Below are 20,804 nucleotides of genomic sequence, written 5' to 3'. Positions count from 1 at the left end.
ACTGACCTATAGAGTAATGGTATCATGTCGCTTTTACCATATAGTGCATTACGTAGACACAGGAACCCCCCAAACGTTACCATATTGCATTCTTTTTTGCGATTTCACCTATTTATATCTTCATAAATAATATATTTGGGATTCCATCATACATGTTATGGTAAAATGAATGACGCCATTACAAAGTACAACTATTCCTGTAACAAATAAGCCCTTACATGGCCTGTAGATAAAAAACTGAAAGTGCTAGAGCTCATAGAAGGGGAGGAGGGAAAAACGGAAACACTAAGATCAAAATTTGCATGGTCCACTGGGTCATTTTGGGCTTGGTCCTCAAAGGGTTAAAGAATTATTAGTAAAGTTTTTTCTCATTTTCATGTTTCTATCTATATCATAAAAATCAAAGTCTGTCTGTCTGTCCTTCTGTCTGTCTGTCTGTCTGTCTGTCCTCTATAGACTTTCAAACGCCTGAACCGTTTGACCCCAAATTTGGCACACAGATACATTGAGTGCCCGGGAAGGTTATTGCGAAGGTCCCGTCCCCGCCAGATGTACAGGAGGGGAGGGGGAGGGGAAAGAGAGGCGCCCCATAGAGATGAATGGGAAAATCTCCTCACTGCAAACACAGGTGATATAATTAGCTGCAGCAGACACGGCAGTTGGAGCCTTAGCAACCAATAGGATTACTGCTTTCATTTTCACAGGGAGCAATGGTTGCTAGGGCAGCTGCCTCACAACATCCACAGTAATAACTGGTAGACCCCCTACTCCATCTATACAGTACATGTATATACAGGACCCCCTACTCCATCCATACAGTACATGTGTATACAGGGAAAAACAGGTATACCAAACTGTGACTGGGTAACACTGCTACACCAGACCTGACCAATACCGCCATACTGTGCTGGATAACACTGTCATACCAGACCTGACCAATACCACCATACTGTGACTGAATAACACCTCCATACCAGACCTGACCAATACCGCCATACTGTGACTGGACAACACCTCCATACCAGACCTGACCAATGCCGCCATACTGTGACTGGGTAACACCGCCACACCAGACCTGACCAATACCACCATACTGTAACTGGATAACACTGCCACACCAGACCTGACCAATACCGCCACACTGTGACTGGATAACACTGCTATACCAGACCTGATACCAACATACTGTGACTGGATAACACTGCCATACCAGACCTGAACAATACCGCCATACTGTGACTGGATAACACTGCCACACCAGACCTGACCAATACCGCCATACTGTGACTGGATAACACTGTCATACCAGACCTGACCAATACCGCCATACTGTGACTGGATAACACTGTCATACCAGACCTGACCAATACCGCCATACTGTGACTGGAAAAAAATGTCATATAATTCCTGACCAATACCGCCATACTGTGAATGGATAACACCGCCACACCAGACCTGACCAATACCGCCATACTGTGACTGGATAACACTGCCATACCAGACCTGACCAATATAGGCAAACTGTGACTGGGTAACACCGCCACACCAGTCCTGACCAATACCACCATACTGTGACTGAATAACACCATCATATCAGACCTGACCAATACTGCCATACTGTGACTGGATAACACCGCTATACCAGACCTGACCAATACCACCATACCGTGACTGGATAACACCGCCACACCAGATCTGACCAATACCGCCATACTGTGACTGGATAATACCCCCATACCAGACATGACCAATACCGACACACTGTGACTGAATAACACTGCCATACGGGTAAATACAACCCTGCAGGTATACAGGACACTACAGGTATACAGGACCCCAAAACTATACACAAGTGCACGGGACCTTCACAAAACTATATACTACAGGTATACAGGACCCCAAACTTTACACTACAGGTATACAGGACCCCAAAACTATTTACTTCAGGTATACAGGACCTCCACCCACTATATACTTCAGGTATACAGGACCTCCACCAACTATATACTACAGGTATACAGGACCCCAAACTATACACTACAGGTATACAGGACCCCCAAACTATACACTACAGGTATACAGGAACTCCACTAACTATATACTTCAGGTATATAGGACCCCAAACTATACCCTTCAGGTATACAGGACCTCAAAACCATACACTACAGGTATACAGGACCTACACCAACTCTATAATACAGGTATACAGCACCTTCACCAACTCTATACTACAAGTATACAGGACCCCAAATATACTACAGGTATACAGGAACTCCACCAGCTATATACTACAGGTATATAGGACCCCAAACTATACACTACAGGTATACAGGACCTCCACCAACTCTATACTATAGTTATACAGGACCCTCAAACTATTTACTACAGGTATACAGGACCCCCGAACTATATACTACAGGTATACAAGACCTCCACCAATTATACACTACAGGTATCCAGGACCCTCAAACTATAAACTACAGGTATACAAGACCTCCACCAACTATACATTACAGGTATACAGCACCAACTATATACTACAGGTATACAGGACCCCCGAACTATACAGTACAGGTATACAGGACCTTCACCAACTGTACACTGCAGGTATACAGGACCTCCCTCAACTATACACTATAGGTATACAGCCCCCCCAACTATGCACTACAGATATGCGAGACCCCTAAAAACTATGCATTGTTATAAGACCCCAAACTATACACTACAGGTATACAGGACCTCAAAACCATACACTACAGGTATACAGGACCTACACCAACTCTATAATACAGGTATACAGCACCTTCACCAACTCTATACTACAAGTATACAGGACCCCAAATATACTACAGGTATACAGGAACTCCACCAGCTATATACTACAGGTATATAGGACCCCAAACTATACACTACAGGTATACAGGACCTCCACCAACTCTGTACTATAGTTATACAGGACCCTCAAACTATTTACTACAGGTATACAGGACCCCCGAACTATATACTACAGGTATACAAGACCTCCACCAATTATACACTACAGGTATCCAGGACCCTCAAACTATAAACTACAGGTATACAAGACCTCCACCAACTATACATTACAGGTATACAGCACCAACTATATACTACAGGTATACAGGACCCCCGAACTATACAGTACAGGTATACAGGACCTTCACCAACTGTACACTGCAGGTATACAGGATCTCCCTCAACTATACACTATAGGTATACAGCCCCCCCAACTATGCACTACAGATATGCGAGACCCCTAAAAACTATACATTGTGGGTATACAGAACCCCTCCAACTATGCACTACAGGTATACACTAATTCCACTGATTAACTCAGATGAAACAATACCTTTAGCTTGGCCTCCTGGGCACCTTAGAACAAATCTAATTAACACACTGACACTTTATACCCGGGCAGCGTCGGGTACATTTTCTAGTCTATATTATAAAATAATCCTGAAACCTTGCAGTTTTCATTCTCACCACTGGGGCTAAAACTAAGCTAAAACTTTATGTTCTGTCTGTGGTGTTAGAAGGAGGCTGCTGTAACATAAAAACATAGAAGATTGTCAGCAGAAAAAGACCACTTGGCCCATCTAGTCTGCCCTTTCAGTATTTCCCTTATTCTATTAGGACATATATATGTATATCCCAGGCAGGTTTACATTCTGTTATTGTAGATTTACCAACCACCTCTGCTGGAAATTTATTCTAAGCAAGTAATATTTTCTCATGTTGCTTCTGATCTTTCCAACTAACCTCTCACTGTGTCCCCTTGAATTCAGTATTTTTTTTTAAACACTTCCCTCTTGAACCTTATTTAGTCCTTTAACATACTTAAAGGTTTCAATCATATTCCCTTCTTTTCTTCAGACTATACACATTCAAATCCTTCAGATTTCCTCACACACCACCATTTTGTAGCCTGTATTTGGATCCGTTCTTTTTTATCAATATTTTTGTGTAGGTGAGGTCTCCAGAAGTGGACACAGTATTCCAGAAGACTTCTTCTGAACTCTTTGCCTACACCGAACTGCCGATATGATACTGGGATAGAGGATTCTCCCTAAGTGCATTATTTTACATTTGCAAACAATGAACTGCAGTTTCCATTGTTTTGACCTCTTAACTTGTAAAACTAAATCAATTTCCATATTACTGACACCTCCAGGAATATCAACCCTATTGCACACTTTTGTGTCGTCAGCAAACAGACAAACTTTACCTACCAAACCTTCTCCTATGTCACTTACAAATATATTAAAAAGAATAGGACCCAGAACAGACCCTTGCGGCACAACCTTTGTAACCAGTCTCTGCTCAGAATATACACCATTAACAACAACCCTCTGGTATCTATCCTTCAGCCAACCACAAATCCACTGAACTATCCAGGGATTAAGTCCAATCTTCTCCAACTTCTCTATCAGCTTTTTATGGGGAATAGTAACAAAAGCTTTGCTGAAGTCCAGATAGGCAATATCCACAGCACCACCTTCATCCAGCACTTGTCTATAATATGTCATTTTTTAGTACCCTTGCTCCCGATTTATTCCAGCCTTTTAATTCATTATTTACAGTGTCATTGTCATTATAACTTTCAAAATCTAAATTTACAGTATATGTAATATGAAGGAAGTTTGCAATTTACATTCTTTATTTTTTTAGTTATGCTTTTAGGTTTCCTTTTTTTTTAAAAAAGCTATACTTACCAGTCTTGTGCTGCTAGGGAGAAAAAAACTAAACACATTGGGGGAAATATATCAAAGGGTGTAAAACATACGTTTTGCATATGCAATATAACAATATGATACTAACTGACAATTTGTCCCTGCATGGATCAAAAGGTTCTTTGTAACAAAGTAGAGGCGGGACATCTGTGAGAATGGGGGAAAACAAAGGGCATAATGGGTATAAAAGAGACCAAACATGACTCATTGGGGGGAGGCAAGTCAAGGGGAGGTCAAAGGAGGAAAGGAGGTCTAAGGGCCCTATTCCACAGTAACGATAATCGGCCGGATCAGCCCCATTTGGCCCGATTCAGCCGATTATCGTTTGGTGAAATAGAGAGAAGGATCAGCTGATGATCGTGTCATCGGCTGATGGTTCATTTAGGGCCAGACCTAAAATCATCGTTCCCCCACCACGCATCGCTACAGTTGAATAGCGGTGCGCGGCGGGTGAGCGATGATTTGACGAGCAGCAGCATCATACATTACCTGTCCAGGCTTTTTCTCCGCGCTGTCTTCATCCCCGGGTCCCGTCGATAACGATGTCCCTGCAGCCCTCGCTCAACGATCATCGGGCCGTGGAATAGGCCCAGTAAACGAGCGGCGATCTAGCAGATTGCCGCTCGTTTACATTGTTGATCGGGCCCTCCTCGGCCCGTGGAAAAGGACCCTAAGGAAGGAGGTCAAGGGAAGTCTGGAGAAGGGAGACCAGACCTGAAAGAGGATGGCTTATGTAAATGGAGACCTGTGTGTATTAGAACTGATAGTGTGGTAACTATGGTTGTAATTTATGTTGTTGGAAATGTTGTAATATGCTAGTTATGTCTAATGTTCATTGATTAATTGTTAATTGGTATGGTATTAATGTAATTACTATTTCTTTCTGCCTCCTTTGCAGTGAAATGATAGAAACCAGGGATTTGATCAAATCCCTAGGCATTAAATCAAATCCTGGGAAATGATGAAATGACCAAGCCCTTCCATCATTTCCTTGAAGAAAGTCAATGATTTGATCAAATCCCTGACCCCTTCCAGGGAAATGATGGAGTAAATTCTATCATTTCTCCTTGCGACATACCTTCCGGCAGGCACCACAGCAGGAGCAAGAGCAGGAGGGTCAATGGGGCTAAAACTAAGCTAAAACTTTGTGTTCGCGCCGGCGTCCTGTCACCTCCCAGGAGGGTCCACAGCAGCAAGTGGGCAGACAGTGAGGAGGAGCTCCCTCCTTCCCGGACCGCCTGGCAGGCATGGAGGCCGGGGCGGATGGGGAGCAGAGCGGACAGGCTGGGGGAGCAGGAGGCAATACAGTAAGCAACTTCTATGTTGTAGGGGAAATGAGCGACGGGGAGCAAATCCCTGATTCTACCATTACACTGCAATATCTATCTATCTATCTATCTATCTATCTATCTATCCATCTATCCATCCATCCATCTATCTAATAATTCTTACAGTGCACACAATGCATCATCCCTATTGGAATGCATCATCCCTGTTGTAAAGCACAGTGATGGTAACTTCATGCTAAGGGCATTAGGTCACTTAAAATGAAGCACTAAAATTTTGAAGTAAACAAGTGATCTATGAGGGAAAATATGTATGCACGGCTGCTGGCCAAAAAGCATTCATTTTCACTGGGACAACAGACAATACATTGGGTCTCCTTTGGGTCTCTTTTTTATGGGCTTAGTGACAGAACCTTGACTGCAATTTTCCAATAAGTGAGTCCCCTAAGCAGATCAGAGGAGACATCTCGACAGAGTGGAGGATGGATTGTTACCTATTTCATTTTTTCATTCCATTTTTCTTGTGTATTTTATTCCTTGATTGGACAAAGTATACAAAAAAAATAAAATAAAAAATAAAATATTTAACTGGGATAGGCTGGAGATATAACTGATGCTCGCTGCACACTAGTAATTTGTCATCAGAAAACGACCTATTGTTTAACCCCTTAACGACATCGGGCGTAAACTTACGCCCTCGCGCCCTGGTACTTGGCGCATCAGGGCGTAAATTTACGCCCGATGTTTCCCCGATCGCTGCGTGTTCACACACAGCGGTCGGGGAAGATGGCCTGCTATAAATCATAGCAGGCCATCATAGCTTCTCGGCACGGGGGGTGGTTAACACCCCCCGTGCTTACGATCGCTGCTATAGGCTGATCAATTCAGATCAGCCAATAGCGGCGATCGGAACCTTTCCGGGTCATCGGTGACCCGATGACCCGGAAAAAAATGGCGGTCGGTGCTGTCCGAGGACGGCACCGACCGCCATTACTGTAAAAAGTAATGTTGATCGCCGTGCCACCGGCCCGATCGCCGTGAACGGCCGGCCGGCCGTTCACGGCGATCGGGCCGGTGGCACGGCGATCAGAGTCCCACAAAATAGTAAATACCTGCCCTGGACCCCTCAGCTAGGTAGCCGAGGGGTCCAGAGCAGGTATTTGTACATTACTCACCTGTCCCGGGCTCCTGATCGGCGTCTTCCGGGTTCGCGGCATCCTCGTCTTCGTTCGGGTCTTCGGCTTCTTCCGTGACGTCACGTTCGGCTTCTCTCGGCTATTTTCGGCTCCAGCGTCGGCTATTTCCGTATTTTGCGCTCTGCTGCCCTCTAGCGGCTGATAATGTGTAATACACGTATCAGCCACTATAGGGATGTTCAGAATGTAGAAATTTTTATTTTTTTATTTTTTCAAATTTTTTTTTTCCTATTTTCCGCACCCTATCGCCGCTGAGTGTTGATCAGCATCGCACGAAAGTGCGCTGCTAATCAGCAACTCCTCCTTTTTGGCGTAGGGTGTTTTTTTTCTATATTCTACTGCCACGGTCTGCTTATAAGTGCAGACCGTGGCAGTAGAATATATCACCAACTCCTTTGTTGGCGTAGGTTTTTTTTTTATACTTACTGTAAAAAAACACGTAAAAAACACTACATTACACCACACTACATTGAATAAAGTTTGACACTACACCACTACATACCCCATATACCAATCCCCGTATAAAGATGGCCCCCAGGGTGTTTTCGGCGTCAGAGGGATACGTTATTATTACCTCCGACACCGAAACAGCCAGTGAGGATGAATGGGGGGGATCGTTCTTTCCTCCATTCATCCTCATCCTCCAATGACATGTCTGGGGGGTAGCGTAGCGTACGCTGCCCCCCAGACACGTCTTTTCCGCCAGTACCGTCCCAATAAGAGATGACGGTATGGAGTGAAATTCTACAAACTCTGTGAGCGTACCTCTGGGTACACTTACAGATTTAGGGTACGTGCACACTGCGGAATGGAGAAGAATAACCCTTTGTGCATTCCGCAGCTGGCACCCGCCGGCGGACTGATGCGGGCGCATGTCTCTACCCGTGTCATAGACTCCATTCTATGCACGGGCGGATTCCATCGTCCATCCAAAGAATGAATACGTTGGACGGAGAGCGGAATCCGCCCGTGCATAGAATGGAGTCTACGACACGGACGGAGACGTGCGCCTGCATCAGTCCGCCGGTGGGTGCCAGCTGTGGAATGCACAAAGGGTTATCTGTCGCGATTCCGCAGTGTGCACGTACCCTTAGAGTGTATGTAGGAAGGGACACCCGAATCCAGCCCCCAGATGCCCCCTCCCCCCCCATCCTCGGAGTTAGTGGGAAGATCGTTCGGGAACTGATCTTCCCACTGCTGGATAAAGGTCACCACCACCTGTACGGGGATAACTTTTATACCAGCACCCCCTCTTCCGGTCCCTCGCTGCCTGAGCTACTGTAGCTTGCGGCACGATCCGAACATATCAGAAGTAGTAATAGGGCCCTAATATTTAGCAGCCATGGAGCGGACCCAGCGCTTCTGGATGTGAGGGACCCCGTATCGCACCAGGACAACATTTTCCAGGTGACGTCCCCCACACTGGAGAACAGGAGACCCCAGAAGAAGTGCAGAGTGTGGCGTAACAGGGGGATCAGGAAGGACACCATTTTCCCGTGTGACACCCGTCCTGATCACCCCGGCCTCTGCATACTGGATCGCTCCAAGGCGCACCACACGTCACTGGGGTTCTACATTATCTAAATTCTGTCCCTTATTCCTATTTCAGGGGTCACGTTGATCCAGGGATTATTCTGATCGCCAATATGGAGTCGGGAAGGAATTTTCCCCTGTGATGAGGCTACTGTCGTCTGCCTTACGAGGGTTTTTTTTTGCCTTCCTCTGGATCAACACAGGTTGAATTTGATGGACTCCTGTCATTTCCAACCTTATAAACTAATAATTGGCCTAATCCCCCCAAATAAATTAGAATTGTCCTTTTTCCCCAGCTAAATAGGTATGGCCGCCATTCCTATTAGAGGATGCCATGATGCAATTACAAAGCCTCTGTGCGGCCAGGACAGTAGAAACCCCCCACAAGTGACCCCATTCTGGAAACTACACCCCATAAGGAATCTAAGAAGGGGGGCAGCGGGGATATGGCCCCCTGGTGACGGCCACATTTGGGACGTGAAAATGAAAAAAATTGTATTTTTTATTTTCTCGGCACATGTTCTACGTAAGTGCCCGTCACCAGTGGGGTCCATATGCTCACTGCACCCCTTGTTAGATTCCTTATGGGGTGTAGTTTCCAGAATGGGGTCACTTGTCGGGGGTTTCTACTGTCCTGGCAGCACAGGAGCTTTGTAATTGCGACATGGCCTCCATCCTCCATTCCAGCCTCTAAATGGCGCTCTGTCCCTTTGGTGACTTGCCCTGTGCCCATATGGCACATTATGCCCACATGTGGGGTATTTTCGTACTCAGGGGACACTACCCTACACGTTTTGTGTTCATTTTCTTTTTTAACCCCTTGTGGAAATGGAAAAAAATCAAGGCTAGACCAACATTTAGTGTAATTTTTGTAAAATTTTTACTCTAAATCATTAATCTTGTCATGTTTTTTCATTTTCACAAGGGGTTAAAAGATAAAAAAAACATTTAATGTGTAGAGCAATTTCCCCTGAGTACGGAAATACCCCACATGTGGACATAAAGCGCCATGCGGGTGCAGGGTAAGCCTCCGAAGGGAAGAAGCGCCATTTGGTTTTTGAAGGCTGGATTTGGATGGAATGGATTTCGAGGGGCCATGTTGCATTCAAAAGGCCCCTGTGTTGCCAAGACAGTTGAAACCCCCCACAAGTGACCCCATTATGGAAACTGCACCCCTCAAGGAATGTAACAAGGGGTGTAGTGAGCATATGGACCCCACTGGTGACGGACACAAATGTGGAACAATGTGGCGTGAAAATGAAATATTACATTTTTTACACTATAATGTTGGTTTAGCCTTGAATATATCATTTTCACAAGGGGTTAAAAGAGGAGAAAAAAAACAAAATGTGTAGCGCAATTTCCCCCGAGTCCGTAAATACCCCACATGTGGACATAAAGCACCATGTGGGCGCAGGGCAAGCCTCCGAAGGGAAGGAGCACCATTTCGTTTTTGAAGGCTGGATTTGGATGGAATGGATTTTGAGGGGCCATGTTGCATTCAAAAGGCCTCTGTGTTGCCAAGACAGTTGAAACCCCCCACAAGTGACCCCATTATGGAAACTACACCCCTCAGGGAATGTAACAAGGGGTGTAGTGAGCATATGGACCCCACTGGTGACGGGCACAAATGTGGAACAATGTGGCGTGAAAATGAAATATTACATTTTTTACACTATAATGTTGGTTTAGCCTTGAATTTATCATTTTCACAAGGGGTTAAAAGAGAAAAAAACACACAATATGTGTAGAGCAATTTCCCCCGAGTCCGTAAATACCCCACATGTGGACATAAAGCGCCATGTGGGCGCAGGGCAAGCCTTCGAAGGGAAGGAGCACCATTTGGATTTTGGAGGTTGGATTTGGCTAGAATGGATGATGAACGCCATGTCGCATTTACAGAGCCCTCGTGCTGCCAAAACACTGGAAACCCCCCACAAGTGACCCCATTCTGGAAACTGCACCCCTCAAGGAATCTAACAAGGGGTGCAGTGAGGATATGGACCCCTTGATGATGGGCACATTTGTGCCATGAAAGTGAAAAAATGAAAATTTTCCCTTTCACGTCACATTGTTCCACATTTGTGCCCGTCACCAGTGGGGTCCATATGCTCACTGCACCCCTTGTTAGATTCCTTGAGGGGTGTAGTTTCCAGAATGGAATCACTTGTGGGGGGTTTCCAGTGTCTTGGCAGCACGAGAGCTCTGTAAATGCGACATGGCCCTTGAAATCCTTTTCAGTAAAATTCGGCTTCCAAAAGCCAATTGGCGCTCCTTCCCTTTGGAGGCTCGTCCTGCGCCCCCTTGGCACTCTATCGCCACATGTGGGGTATTTCTGTACTCGGGAGAAACTGCGCTACACATTTTTTGTCTTTTTTTGCCTCTTATCCCTTTAAGAAAATGAAAAATTGAAGGCTAGAACAACGTTTTAGTGTAAAAAATAAATTTTTCTTTTTTCACGCCATATTGTTCAGAAAATCTGTGAAGCACCTGTGGGGTCCAGATGCTCACCGCACCCCTTGTTACATTCCTTGAGGGGTGTAGTTTTCTAAATGGTGTCCCTTTAGGGGTGTTTTTTAGGTTTTGGCACCCCAGAGCCTCTGCCAACCTGAAGTGGTACAGTCAAAAATGACCAAATATAACGGAGGCGTTGAAATTCACTAGGCGCTCCCTTATATCTGAGGCTTGTGGTTGCGTCAAATAGCGCAATACGGCCACATATGGGGTATTTCTATAAACTGCAGAAACGGGGCAATAATTATTGGGGTGCATTTCTCTGGTAATAGGTTTATAATTATGAAAAATATTGGATTACAATAAAATCTCTGCACAGAAAATTAAAATTTTCAAATTCCTTACACACTTAGCTTTTATTTCTGTGACTCCCCTAAAGGGTTAAAACACTTTCTGGATATGCTTTTGCAGAGTTTGGGGGGTGCAGTTTCTGAAATGGGGTGCTTTGTGGGGCTTTCTAACATACAGGCTCCTCAAATACACTTTAAACCTGAACAGGTCCCTAAAAATATCTGATTTTGAAATTTTACTGAAAATTTGGAAATTTGCTGCTAATGTTTTAAGCTTCCTATCGTCTAAAAAAAATGAAAGATAGTTTAATAAATGCCGCCAACATAAAGTAGACATGTTGCTAATGCTATTTAATATATAATTTATGTGGTATAACCACTTTCTGTATACGCAAAGAAGTTTCAAAGTTGGAAAAATGAATTTTTTCACATTTTTTCACATTATTTGGGTTTTTTTCATAAAGATTTGTTATGAGTATCGACTCCAATTTACCAGAAATGTAAAGTACAATATGTCACGAGAAAACAATCTCAGAATCAGCCGGATAGGTAAAAGCATCCCGAAGTTATTAATGACTAAAGTGACACTGGTCATATTCATAAAATTTGTCTCTGTCATTAAGGCCATTTCAGGCTCTGTCCTTAAGGGGTTAAATAATGTGTTTTTTTATTCTCAACATTAAACTAAGTAGGGACTTCCTGTTCTGCCTGTGGTGATAAGAGAAGCCTGCTGTAAAGTGATTTGTACAGAATTATAGCGACTGGTGACAGTAGATAGTTCACAGCAGTATAAGACAATAGCAGCTCCCTGTGGAATGAACTCTTCAACCCCTTCAAGACAGAGCCCTTTGATGCACAAAAGTCTGGGTCAAATTAATGCAGTGTTCCTCCCCACTTTTTAAGAGCCATAGCTCTTTTATTTTTCCACCTACACGGCAGGTTAAGAAGTAATTTTTTGCGCCACAATCTCTAGTCTTTATTAATATCATAACAGAAATTGTAACAGAATTTTTTTTTTTCTGATATATAATTTAAAAAATCCAGATATGTTTTTTTTTTGTCTACCTGTTCACTGTGCGGGAACAATAATGTAATATACTAATAGATCGGACAATTCCGCATGCTATGATATATAATATGTTTATTGTTTATTTTTTTTTAATATATTTTTTTTATAATGGGCAACTTTTATTGGGGGGATATAAGTTTTTTTTATACTTTTAAAAACTTTTTTTTACTACTCCATTAGATTGCATGTACTGATCTATGCTATGCCATAGCATAGCATAGATCAGTGTTATCGGTGATCTATGCATAGAGCCTGCCTGAGAGTAGATTCTATGCATAGAGCGCAAAATCGACAGGACGGAGGTAAGAGGCATACCCCCGCCTGTCGGTACCTGCGATCGGGTCCCGATCACTTAGTGACAGATGCTTGTTCAGTCACTGAGTACCTTAAACACCGCAATCACTATAGATCGCAGCGTTTAACCCTTAGAGGACGCGGCCAATTTAAATTTTTGCGTTTTCGTTTTTTCCTCCTTGTGCTTAAAAGGCCACAGTACTTGCATTTTTCCACCTAGAGACCCACATGAGCCCTTATTTTTTGCGCCACTAATTGTACTTTGCAATGACTAACTGAATTTTTTCATAAAGTACACTGCGAAACCAGAAAAAAATTAAAAGTGTGGTGAAATTGAAAAAAAAAAACCGCATTTCTTTTATTTGTTTTTTTTTTCGTTTTTATGCCGTTCGCCCTGGGGTAAAACTGACGTATTATACATGTTCCTCAAGTTTTTACGATTACGACGATATGTAACATGTATAACTTTCATTGTATCTGATGACCGGTAAAAAATTCAAACCATTGTTAACATAAATATGTTCCTTAAAATTGCTCCATTGCCAGGCTTATAGCGCTTTTATCCTTTGGTCTATGGGGCTGTGTCAGGTGTCAATTTTTGTGCCATGATGTGTTTTTTCTATCACTACCTTGATTGCGCATATGCGACTTTTTATACGCTTTTTATTACAATTTTTCAGGATTTGATGCAACCAAAAATGTGCAATTTTGCACTTTGGGATTTTTTTGCGCTTACGCCATTTACCGTGCAAGATCAGGAATGTTATTAATTAATAGTTCGGGCGATTATGCACACGGCGATACCAAACATGTTTTTTATTTATTTATTTGTTTATTTTTATTTATAACATGGGAAAAGGGGGGTGATTCTGACTTTTATTAGGGGAGGGGGCTTTTTACTTATAATAACAATTTTTTTTCAACTTTTACACTTATACTAGAAGCCCCCCGGGGGGAATTCTAGTATAAGTGCACTGGTCTCTTATTGAGATCTGTGCTGCATAGATATGCAGCACAGATCCATGAGATAGGCACATCGATTGCTTCCGGCTGCTGCAGGCGGAAGCAATCGAGTGCCGAGCCGGGATCAGCGCCATTAAGGCGCTGACCCCGGAAGGGGTAAGTTGTGTGGATCGCTCCTCAGGGACAACGTCCCGGAGGAGCGATCCTCCCCACTAGACACCAGGGAAGGCTGCATTCGGTAATCGGATGCAGCTGTCAACTTTGACAGCTGCATCTGATTACTGTATTAGCGGGCACGGCGATCGGACCATGCCCTTTAATACCCGCGGTCCCGGGCTACGAGCGGCACCCAGGACCGCGGCCGTTCAGACTGCGGCCGCCGCGCGGCCCCGCTCTGAACGCGGGAAGGTGGCACTGGACGTACGGGTACGTCCAGGGTCGCCTAAGGGTTAAGGAATTAATGAGACGCAGCTGCGGGATCGCAGCTACCTCTCATTACCCTAAGCTTCCCAGACACTGATGTATGCGGGGCCGCTCTCACTGCACACAACGTCCCATACACAACAAACCCCTTCAGTGTCAGGAACGAATATGTACATTCCTACTGCACAGGGTGTGTGCAGCGGGAACGTATATCTACGTATTGCTGGCGTGAAGGGGTTAAAGGTCACAGAGTTCACTCAGGAATATATCACATTCATCTGAAGGGGACAGGTCCTTTCTATTTTTGTCTAGGTTCATGAAGCTTGCCATAAAATGTCACCAAATGCTGTTTAAAACAAAATGGCTGCCCCAACAACAATATGCAAGAAATTAAGGGGGGGGGGGGGGGGGGGGGGGGAAGAAAAAAAAAGAAAAGAAAATGAAAAACAGATTAGAAAAAAAATGTTTCAGTATCTGGGTGATACAGTCTCCTTAAGGAGTTTTGGCAATCTTACTTTCTCTGCTACTCTAGAATAAAAAGTAAATGTAAGTGAAACATCCAGATCTCTGTAAACATATGGAGATCTACACGTATAACCTGCAGCAGGCAGCCAGTGACATATCTTGCCTGTTTAGCAAATGGATATGGACATGCAGAGTTATTGCCCAACTTACCTTTAACTTCCTTTCATTAATAATTGGGCTCTTTGGCAAATAGGTGAAGAATCCTCCTCTATGAAGTCCTTATTCCTAATAAATATACAAAAAGAGTCAGTGGAGCCTTACTTTAGAGTCTCAAAACATGGGACTAGGCAGATATCCCTCCAGGGAAGGACCTAGCCAAGGGGTGGCTCCTGTAAGGAGTGGAGTAGGAGTTTGGATAGGTGGAAGCAATGCCTAGTAGACCACCACGGTAAAACGATCAATGATCTCAGCAAGACCACGTAAAGAAGACACTATAGACTGCCAGTAAAAGAGCTTAACACAGTAAAAGCCTAGGTGCAGTGCCCCCTGTTGAAAACAAATATGCAAGAAGAGCCCGTGGAACCTCATTTAACCCCTTAACAATGGATGATGTACATTTACACCATCTCGTCATTAGGGCAGTTTAGAGCGGGGCTGCGCCGCGACCCAGCTCTGAACTACCGCGATCCTGACTGCTATCTGCAGCCCAGGACCGCGGCTTTTAGCGGCCACGGCCGATCAGCGCTCCCACTAATTAATATCATTAAATGCAGCTGACAAACATGACAGCTGCATTTAAAAGACTTCTGTGTGCCTTTCTTTGTTGTCTAGGATTGTGGATCTTTTCATCTTACCGGTCCAGACCTCAGCGTCGGAATGACGCTGATCCCGGCTCAGTATTCTTTTGATCAGTGTAGTAATACTAGAAGTCCCCCAGGGGAACGTCTAATTACTGTATAAGTTTTAAAAAAAGTGTTTTTATTAATAAAAAATCCCCTCCCCTAATAAAAGTCTGAATCACCCCCCTTTTCCCACAAAAAAACGGTGTAAGCGCAAAAGTGCAAAAATTGTGCATTTTTTGTAGCCTCAAATGCAGAACAATTGTAATAAAAGCGATCAAAAAGACACATATACGCAATCAAGGTACCGATAGAAAGTACAGATCATGGCGCAAAAAATGAGACCTTACACAGCCCCATAGACTAAAGGATAAAAGAGTTATAAGCATGGTCATAGAGCAATTTTAGGGAACGTTTATTTTCTTTAAAAGGTTTTATTTTTTTTAAAGGCATCAAATAATATATAAGTTATGCAAGTTGCATATTGTTCTAATCATACCGACTTGAGGAACATATGTGACAGTTTTACCATAGGACAAACGGCGTAAAAACGAAGTGCCCCCCCCCCCAAATAAAAAGATTTTTTTTTTCAATTTCACTGCGCATATAATTTTTTTCTGGTTTTGCAGCATATTTTATGCAAAAAGTAAGTCTGCCATTGCAAAGCTAAATTAGTGGCACAAACAATAAGGGCTGTAGGGGAAGAAATACAATTGCTACGAAAGGCAAAAAACTAAAATTTGCTTGATCATTAGGGGTTAAGAGTCACACAGGATTAGCCAGAAATCCCTCCAGGAAGGACATAGCCAAGGAGTGGTGCCTGTAAGGAGACCCCCCAATTCCTAATTAGGCATATGGACAGGGCTTCACTCTATCTATTACACTCTTCATGGAAAATGGAAACCACGTACCAATTAACAAAATAGAAAATAGCTTTCAACTAGCAATTGCAGTATTTAAGTGTAAAATGTGCAACTTTAGAAAACTAAATTAGAATGCAATATATCAGTTGACTTAAATGTCATGTAGAAATTATATACAAAGTCTTTACCAAATCAATCATCTTTTCTTAGATAAAGTTTGGTAACCAGGGAGTGCACCAGTACACTAAGCCCTGAAATTAAACTGTTGTTCTGTGGACATATAGCAGTAGAAACACTGATATTTAGAGAAGGGACATCTGCCCTGAGATTAATGGGCAGTTAGAAATGAGGGTAAATCTACCATTTATCTTTGAGGAACAGTGTGGATCATCTTTAGAAGCATATTGACTTCAGGCACACAGCCTAGGCTCTTTCCCTCTCTCCTACGTATAGCACAAGCTACACCTCATCTCCACTTCCTGTAATTTTTCCAGATCTAGCTATTACCAGAGACAGATTTTCCCTAACAACAGAATGTGGACAGAAGACTGCACCTGCTGGCCAAGACTTTACAGCTATTTCTCAGGGGTAAGGAGTAATTCTTAGTTCATGAATTGTTTACAAATATGTTGGGAATCATATTGATCCGATAGAGGGATTTTTTTTTTAAATGACAGCTGCCATTTAAATAGTTTAAGGTTTCAATGTTGTGCAAAACTGGCTACATATGTTAGGACTGGTCGCTGCCTACTTGCCACAATCCGCCGTAAGATGGCGGCGAGCAACTGGGTGGTGGTCCCTGCACTGGCTAGGTGGGACACAAAAACAAGACAGACAGACAAAACACAATAAAGAATAGTCCACAGTCCGGGTCACAACAATCGGGCAGCAAAGGTACAAAATCACAATACAATAGTCGTAGTCAAAGTCCAGGCAATATGATCAGGGGCAGGCAGCTAGCAAGGATGGTCAGAAAGCAAGGCAAAGGAGAAATACAGATAATAGCAGAACCACATGCAGGCAGAGACAAGATCAATATCCGGCACTAGAATAAGCCTTAGCAAAACACTTATAGGGAACCAAGAGACAGTTCCAGCCCCCTATTGGACAAGGCTCCTGGTTCCAAACAAAATCACCTGTGGATCAGAACTGGCAGCAGTGTAACTCCTTAATAGCCAGAGCACACAGCAGATGGGTGGGGCTGAACATCATGATAGAAAAAGGCCAGTGTTCAGACAGGGTTCAGGTTACTGCACAAACATACAAAAACACTGAATATCAGCCCCAACAAGCTGAGGGGCGCACAGAGTTCATCCCAGGCACATTCATGACAAACATATAGGTATAAGGTGGTAGTCTGCCTCTGAAACACAAAGCAAGTTTTGCACAATAAAATCTTGAACTTTTTAAAGCTCTCTATTGGTGGAACATATTCTAACAAAATACTAAACACTAAAGAAAGTTCAGAATTTTTTTGAGTAAATCAGAAGACAAGCATGGTTTTCTGAAGTACTGTTCATAGGGTCACCAGGTTATATTGTGTACTTGTAGTAGTAAATATACCCCTATTAGTTATGTCTTTGTGCAGTCTACCGGTGCTTTTTACAAGCACTCTATTCCTCTCCTATGTATTCTGATAAATTCCTTCCATTGTGCATTAGGAACTACACATGTGCCTTCCCCATTTCCACCCTCCTAAAAAGAATAGCTCATACTGCCCTCCAATCAGGTCCTCTATGTCTTCACCGACTATCCATGAGCTCTCGTATTTTATTCAGTTCCTGTCTATTTGCCAATTATTCCCCTCCCTTGCCCTTAATATAAATAAAATATTGCTGAAGCAGATTAGAATTATATCCGCAAATCAGCGGTGCCAAAATGCAGAGCCGAAATAGTGATGAGCATGTTGTTCATATTGACAGTATTAATTATTGCTCTTGTAATTATGATCAGGGAGCACAATTAGTTTAATAAACTGTCTCTTTCTTGTTTACCGTCATATTCTTAGACTGAGGTATATACAAAATATCGGTTTAATTTTTTATGCCTTTGATATTTGGTTTCAGCTCATCTCATCTCTTTGCTGAGGGCAGTATTAAAGCTCAAATGCCAAACTGTGGAATATATTCTTCTGACACTAGCATCTGGCCTCTTGGCAGAATCCTACAGGAATCATATTGGTGTATTTGGAGTTGTATTCGAGTATAGTATATCATGGAAAAAGTTGCAGATGGGCTATTTCATCAAACCAAATGCAATATTCTTCCTATTTGTGATTTTGTAAAAACGAGCCTGTATGAATATGCTCTTGGCCAAATTAGTAAGTCATTTATGCAGATATTTGTTATGATTTAGATAATATGTCAGCCGCTCTAATCATAAAATGATGGAACTTTTCTTCAAGTAATGGTAAGCATTACTAGTAAATGATATTTAATGGGTTGTGTTCATGCCCAGGAATTCTTCTGTACTTTTAATTAATTAAAGCATGTAGTTTAATTAAATTATTTCAGAATTTAGAGTTACAGTATTACTCTGATAACCTGGTAGGCCATGGTGCTGAAAAGCCTCCTTCTGGAGTAGGCTGACTTGATATATTAGGAAAATATATATATATTTTTTTTATACCAATGGTCGTAAGTAGTGAACTTCCAGTGACTTGGAGTATTATTCAAGTCATTATGTATACAACCATCGAAGGAATGCCCAGTCCAGTACATATACACCAAAGAGGAGCTTTTCCTTTCCTATCTCCCAGTAGATATTTGGAGCCAATTTTAATGGGCTTAGCAAAAGCATTAGCCATATGCTCCCAGAAATGAAAATTGTCTCTCGTGTACTTAGCTGTTATTACTTATCCTCTCAATGGGCAATTGGTGGGAGACAGGCGTTTTATTCCCAGCTGCTTCTTCCCGTCAATAGTGGGTCTACTGATGCTCCAACACTACTCGACTGTGTCTGCCTGGAGCAGGATTTGATTCAGAATGGATGCTAGAAATAGCAGACACCTTGTCAGGAACATGCTGAGATCACTAAGCAACTGGAATTTTCTTCTTGATAAGTTTCATACAGGATCCATCTAAGGCTAAGTTCACACAACGGCTCCGGCCGCACTTAACATTGTCTGCTATGGTGATTTGGAATGTGGACACACCCAAATTTGTCCGCATTCCAAAACAAAAGAAGTGAAGTTCATCCGGCCGCTACAGCATAAACTTCACTGACACTGTCACTGACACTGTCTTACTAAGTGTGAACCCGGCCTTAACGTGTTTGCTGTTTCTCAGTGGATGAATGAAGCATTAGTTAATATTTTGGTCCAGTAATTGAAGTTAACAACCGATGTCACAATGTCTTTAGAGGTGTATTTTGGCCAATATATAATTTTCTACATAATGCTATTTTTACTTTTGAATGACTAATGTATACCTGACAATAAAAGTGACATATATAAGGGTGTAGTGTACACAAAGGGGGACATTTATCAAGACTGGTGTACTTGTATGCCAAGGGGTAGTTCATAAAAAAAAAATCTTTAAAATCAACTGGTGCCAGAAAGTGCCAGAGAGTTGTAATTTACTTCTATTAAAAAATCTCGAGTCTTCCAGTACTTATCAGCTGCTGTATGTCTTGCATGAAGTGGTATTATTTCCAGTCTGGATAGCAGGAGAGGTTTTCTATGGGGATCTGCTATTGCTCTGGACAGTTTTTGACATAGATAGACCACTACCTGGAGAACATACAACAGCTGAGATTTGAGATTTTTTATTAGAAGTAAATTACCAATCTCTGGAACTTTCTGGCACCAGTTGATTTGACAGGAAAAAAAATTGGTAAACAATCCCTATAAATAAAGCCCTGCCCCCATTGTCTGGCTGGGCGGGGCCTGCATCCGTCACAGGCCTGCGGTAAAATCCCCCCCCCGCTCTGGAGCAGATGTAAATTTCTGCATGGTTTCTGCCTGGAAACTATGATAAATTAGGCCCGATATGAGTTCTAACTTGATTAAATAATTTACTGCACAACTGGTATCTGTTCCCACAATTCTGTCCTACCATAAGTCCAGGGGGCACTGAGTATTGGAAGCTACAATATTGTTAAGACCAGGGAAAGGTGACTGCTAGCAGGTAAAGCCTGATTCTGCAGTCTAGTGACCCTTCAGCATTCTTACAGATAGTACCATAATACATACAGAAAAGGCTTTATGTGCAGAAAAGGGAGCTGTGCGCCACCATTTCCTGGAGACTGTAATAATCTACAGTATGAAATTTGTCTGCTAAGTCTTATTCATTTCAGCTGCCACAAGCCACGCATACTGCGC

At 42.8% G+C, this 20,804-nt stretch overlaps 1 long non-coding RNA gene across 1 annotated transcript; it reads left to right on the top strand.

Annotated features, from left to right (window-relative positions):
* Positions 1-773: 773 nt before the first annotated feature.
* On the top strand, positions 774-18,845 carry LOC138784749 (uncharacterized). Its single transcript, XR_011361930.1, has 3 exons — positions 774-844; positions 16,978-17,071; positions 18,550-18,845. It is a non-coding gene; the product is annotated as an uncharacterized lncRNA (long non-coding RNA).
* The last annotated feature ends 1,959 nt before the right edge of the window (positions 18,846-20,804 follow it).

The sequence above is a fragment of the Dendropsophus ebraccatus genome, chromosome 2 (genome assembly GCF_027789765.1).
Source record: "Dendropsophus ebraccatus isolate aDenEbr1 chromosome 2, aDenEbr1.pat, whole genome shotgun sequence".
Lineage (NCBI taxonomy): Eukaryota > Metazoa > Chordata > Amphibia > Anura > Hylidae > Dendropsophus > Dendropsophus ebraccatus.
Note: the sequence above shows the minus strand (reverse complement) of the source record. Positions and strands in the feature narration are given on the sequence as shown.